This window comes from Pomacea canaliculata, linkage group LG5, assembly GCF_003073045.1.
Source record: "Pomacea canaliculata isolate SZHN2017 linkage group LG5, ASM307304v1, whole genome shotgun sequence".
NCBI classification, from domain to species: Eukaryota; Metazoa; Mollusca; class Gastropoda; order Architaenioglossa; family Ampullariidae; genus Pomacea; species Pomacea canaliculata.
In genome coordinates this window covers 21,637,345-21,643,344 of record NC_037594.1, presented here as the reverse complement: position 1 = coordinate 21,643,344, position 6,000 = coordinate 21,637,345, and positions in this window count along the sequence as shown.

The window sequence follows — 6,000 nt, the reverse complement described above, 5'->3', positions numbered from 1 at the left end:
AAGTGATGTTGCAGACTGCATTAGCAGATGAGTCATGAAACTAATACTCCCAGATGAAAACATAAAGCGCTATTCGATTCAGAAAAACTTAGTGTATTGAAATTAGTTTTTAATGTAAATATCACCGAAATACACAAAATGACTATGTGCTAATTTCCTGGAGAAATTTGTGAGCGACATGGTTATCGAGGAACAGACTTGGAACTTATTCAGCTGAACTGACCATGGACTGTCTAGTCTGTTTCATTTATTTATAAAAAGTCGAAAAGGTCGTAATTGCTATGCTCTAACTCGATGATGGAGAAGAAGACGGATTTAAAATTTAAAATCGCTCTCGTTCGTCTATTGGCTCGGGTAGATCATGTGACTTGAAACAATATCATGTGATGTCACCGGGTCACGTGACAAACAATGGGGCAAAAAAAAAAAAATCCCTCAAGTCTTATATCGAGATGTCTGTCAGGCCAGACGAGACTGATCAGGGAGATTTGCAAGTGAAGGGATTTTACATTTCATGACCCGGGGCCCTCATTTGGCGATACTTTGCTTCCGGTCTGCGTACATGTAGACATGCATGCAATGAGAGATCGATGAAGACAGGCCGGGCCAGGGCCAGGGCCCTATCAACCAGCGCTGGCTGGCGCCGCAAAGGAGGCCGGAAGTTTGCACTAGTGAGTGAGACACGCAGTCGCACTCTGTCACGCGGGACTTATTACTCAAGTCTATTAATAGAACCCGCGTAACGGTCCGTATCGAGGCCCAGGCAAACAGACAAACTGACCAGAGCTTAAAACAGTTGAAAGGGAGAGGGGAATAAGATACAACTTGTAAGACGATTCGAAAAAAGTGCGATAAATTAAGTGGGGAGGGAAGAGAGGGGGAGGGACTCTTTTGAGATACAGATGTCCTCCATTCGAGGCCCTGACCCCGCATTTTCAGCGCCGTGGTGCCTGTATTATTACAGTTGCTCTTATGATACAGGGTCTGGGCCACGAATAAACACCTAATTCGGATAAAATCTATATTTGTCCATGAACCACTACCCACCCCGCCCCAAAACACACACACACACACACACATAAACAAACACACAAATTGGAGGTATCGTTATCAGTTGCCTTTTTCTTGCTGCAAGGAGATAACGTACAGATAAGCAGACCAAGAAAGCGAGCCAACGAACTGAGTGAACCAGCAGCGCTTGGAATAATTAAATTCTCACTGCGCTTGCATTTCCTGATGTAACAAAACCCAAAGAAGATAATAGAGGATGGGAAAAGCGGAAAACCCAACTTTTTGTGTAAGTAGAATGACTTGCATACGTTTCCATATTCTTTCTGTTTCCCCGCCTTCACGCCAGTCTTTGCCACTCTCCGGTCTCCGGAAATCACGACCGAAAGGCATGAGGGGCAGACAGTGCTTTCTTCTAACGTGTTTCACGTGCCTGCAACACAAATGGCACCACATAGGCTCAGTGAAGGAAACTGCGCACGTAGTAACGCTGTCTTCCTCACCTACATCCTCACCTCCATCTTCCTCACCTCCATCTCTATGTCCCTCTCTTCTTCTATCTTCCCCCCCCCTTCTCTCTCTCTCTGTTCCTATTTTTATTGTTTTCCTTCTCCCCTTTCCCTTTTTGGTGTGGAATAAACTGACATGAGGAGAAGAAAAGACAACTTATCACAAGTATCTCACATAGAGAAAGAGTCAGGAAGGACTAGAGAGAGAGAAAGGAGATGAGACAGACAAAAAGAGAAAAAAAGGGAGAGAAAATATGAAGCCTAGCCAGACACACAGGGAGAGAGAGAGACAGGTAGAGGTGTAAGTGGCTCAGCGCTTAGCGTAAGTTGCGGAAATAATAACATAAGTGACGCACACAACGGACGAGTTACCTGCTAAACCATTAAAATTAAAAACAGAGTTTGGCGCGATGCTGGCGAGGAGTCATTGGCAGCATCGGAGAAAGATTCGAGAGTAAGGCAGAGGAAAGCAATAAACGAAATGTCAGGTTATAGGGACTATTGGTGCTACTTCTCTGATGATACAGCGCCACCTGTTGACTTATATATTTGTTGCAAAAAATAAATATTTGGGGCTTGAAACAAACACCTTTTTCTAGCTTATATATATATATATATATATAAAACATACGCATCCCTTGATCTGTACATACATTTAGGACTATGACAGTGAAGACTATTCACTATTTGCACACCTAGGCTACAGTGATGTGAAGCAGGCGGCGCACCGACCAAACTGATGACGCGCTGGCGACGATCGGCAGCCTTGCTGGCGACGACTCTGTTTGGACATGAAAATGAGAAGCAGGAGGCTAGCGAGGAGGCAGATGATAGAACCCGGATCACCAGGCTTCCTGATTGATGCAAGAACGCCAAGGGAAGATAATCGATGGCAACGAGATTCCCATTCTCCAGGCGTCGATTCTTCGCAGCCCAGCCTCAAGAACACGGTTCATGCTGCGTGCATGTATGTGTACGAGCGCGCGTGGGTACGTGCGTACCTGCTCAGGGAAGGGTACACTTTCAGTCATGCGTCCGTCCTGCGCATGAAAAATTTAACAAAAAATACAACTGCAAATCAAGCCATCAAATGAAGTGCAGCAAAATATGGCGCCGAAATTCTGAACTAATTATTCAAAACTCACTGACGTGGCGCGTACGCCGCCAACCGCTGTATGACGTAACGTTGCCATGAACGACACGGTTATCGCTAGATTTCCCCCCCCCTACCCCACCCAGCCTCATTTCCCCCGCCCACCCCTGGAGATTATTTCCTGTCCGCCTGAGTGCAGCGGCACAGCGCCAGCAAGCGCCATGTCTCGCAGGCCGTTTACTGGAGGAAAGGCGGTACGCTTCGCCGTCTCGGATTTGGCACCGTTCCATCGATCACAGCCCTCGGGTTGGCGATGGGGAAGACTGGATGGGGTGGTGATGGTAGGGAGGGGTGGAAATCTCCCGCTACGTCCCTCCACTCCTACCCTTTCCGATCCACCCCCACCCCACCAAACATCGCCGGATGCCTGGGAGTAGCGCGTGCGCTGCTGCCTCCTCGGCATTACTGCACGACCCACGAGGCCGCGGCCAGTTCAGCGAGAACAACACGCCAGGAGACAGACAGGGTGTTTGAATAGAAATGTTCTTGTCGTTTGGAATTTTTTTTTTCATGCAGTGTAGATAAGCGCGCGTGAAACCCGATAACATCTCAAATCCAGTATTTGAGTCCCCTCGACAAAATATCTTTCATCACCCCCACCCCTCTATGGGGGTGTGAGGGTGGTGATGCTCGTGACTGGGTGGGTATAGGGACAGAAAGAGAGGGGAAAAGAAAGTGTGTGAGCACTAGTAGATGTTACATTAATCGCTACTGTTGTTACTCTGCCTATAATACGAATGAGAAGCGAGGGAACTGTAATGGTAATTTCACAGAGTTTTCTGTAATTGTGACGTAGTCATACAGACCTACAATTAGCAAGACAGGTAGATATATTAGTTTTATTCATTGTGACAGCAAGAACCAATTCTCTTCTTCCTTTCTCTCTCTCTCGGTCTCTCTCTCACCGCCTCCCAATTTTTAATCTGCAATTATTTTTATATATGAGTGGTGTCGTCTATATTAGCCAAGTTTGTTTCTCTTAAATCTTACCCTTTGGAGCCCTTTCCATACTGGTTAAGTGCTGATGTCCAACCTGTTTCCAGTGTTGCTCAGAACAGTTGGAAGATGGTCATTTCATGGTTTCGATATTCCGTTTTACAGCAGAAAGAATAACTGAAACAATAACTTCTCAAACTGGTACAAGATTCTACAGCTCTGTCGTTGAATCCACCCTCTTAGGAAATGCAGATAGAAGAATTCTGCAACTGGCTGATTTGTGAATTTTCCACCCAAAGGCGCTAATTGGGTGCATCTGGTTGTTCTAGTGTTTGTCTCCCATGTTTGGCCTTATTTATCTACATGTGTACAAATGCCCACAGCGCATCGTCTATCCCGCCAGTACCCTTGCGCCACCGAGCGCACCAAGCTTGTGGTTGGCGAGTGCAGCAAGTGTTACACGAGGCTGCTGGGGAAGCGGGTGTTGGTGACGACAGGGGAGGGTTGGAGACAGCAGCAGGACCGTTGACTGCAGTAGTGGGAGGGATGAATAATATATATCTCTTGCTTGCTAACTTGTCTGGCCACTCTCTAGACAAAAACTGTTGAAAACCAGCAAAGGGAATACGTAGAACAGAATCCCCAAACCAAAGGATTTCATCTTTTTTTTTTCAAAATATAACTTACGGTATATAGGGGAAGGACCTGATTTCTGTTATAAAAAATTCTTTAACTATGCCTTCAGTCACTGATATCTCCTAATTTCTCTCTTTCCTTGCTTTCTATCATTCATTGTCTTTCCTTATCGCATGATTTATCTTCTTTGGTTTTTTTTCCCAAAATGTGTTACCTATTCAAATATTAAATTTTTCTAAGAACGTCAGAAATCGCATGTTTATATACATCTAGGGTGGGGTCGTACTTGTCAAAGCGATGAACGAAAACCTGCCAGAATGAAGAAATAGGCAGGTTTAAAGTAGAAAATAATAATTTGAGCAAAATGATTTTGGAAACTGCGTGACTACTGCTCTTAAAAGGTAAAAGTGGAAACTTGAATATTCCGATTTAAAAGAAAGTAAATTCTGAAAAAGCATTTAAGGTTGTTTACTTTCTAACATTTTTCCCATGAGCAGGCTGTTTTATTTCATTCAACGAACTGGCTACAGGGGGGAAATAATACCGACAATGAAACTGAAAATAAACGTAATTGCTTTAAAATAAAAAGAAACAAAAAAAGCTGACAATAAAGTTTATAGACGCATCAGTTTGAAGTTAAAATCTATCGTAAGTCTTTTATTTTTCCTTCCATTTCTTCCTTTGGTGCCGATAGAGAGATGAGTGAATAATTATTCATGTAAATTTTCAAGCGTGTTTTCGAGTCTAGAAGTAAACTCAAATTTTTCATTTTTTCCTTTTTAAATACCAAACATGGGGAAGTGGGTTGAGTTGCAGTATGCCAGATGCATTTTAAGAGAATTTATTTTATAGGCAGGTATAAAGACTTCATTTTCCTCCTATTCATTCGTTGTATTCTCCAATATACACGCGCGCATAACTGAAAACATTAAGAGTCAATGTATGGGGCTTATTGCAGAAAATCTTTGTTGGACAGCCTTCCCCTCTGAACTGAATAAGCACTAATAATTAAACGAAAGCATACAGTCTGTGACTCCAGGGTTACAGCTAAACTAAAAGATTCTTCCCCTTCTAACTTTTAAAAAAAAAGTCCCCTATGCAACCAGTAATTTAGTTCATGCACACGTTTTCTCTTACATAGGCGCGCACCGGCCCCCTCCTGGCCACACACATCCACCCTCATTGAAATCCCTCTCTGCATCAGGAAATGAATAAAAAAAATTACAAATGCACAAAATAGGCTCAAATGCTCAGTTATTTTTAAACATATGATGGAATTTCATTTTCTATTTATTAAGATAGCTGTCTGGCGGCTTTCTTCTCGCTCAAGCGCGATTCATTCCTCGCCATTCATGCATAGAATACATGACAAACAACAAATCACTTAATGGCGTTGCTCAGCAGCTTGTCATTTCATTCTCATTATCTCTATACCTCCATCGCTCGCCCGAACAAACGTAGTGTATTTAATGATTGGCAAACCGTTTAATATTTTTCTCGCACGCACACACGCGCGCACGCACGCACACACACCTGTTGCCATGTCATGTTGTAATCTAAATAAATTTCTCATGGTCCTGTCAGTGGAACTGCTGAGTTTTCCGAGCTTTAGTCACCCCCTTCTGAACAAACTCCTTTGAAGGACTCGTGAATGAATACATATTTATAACAAACACACACACAGGCACGCACGCGCACATTTTCATTCCTTATGATTTTGTGTCAAGTTAGATATAAGGTGTCCCGTTAAACTGACTT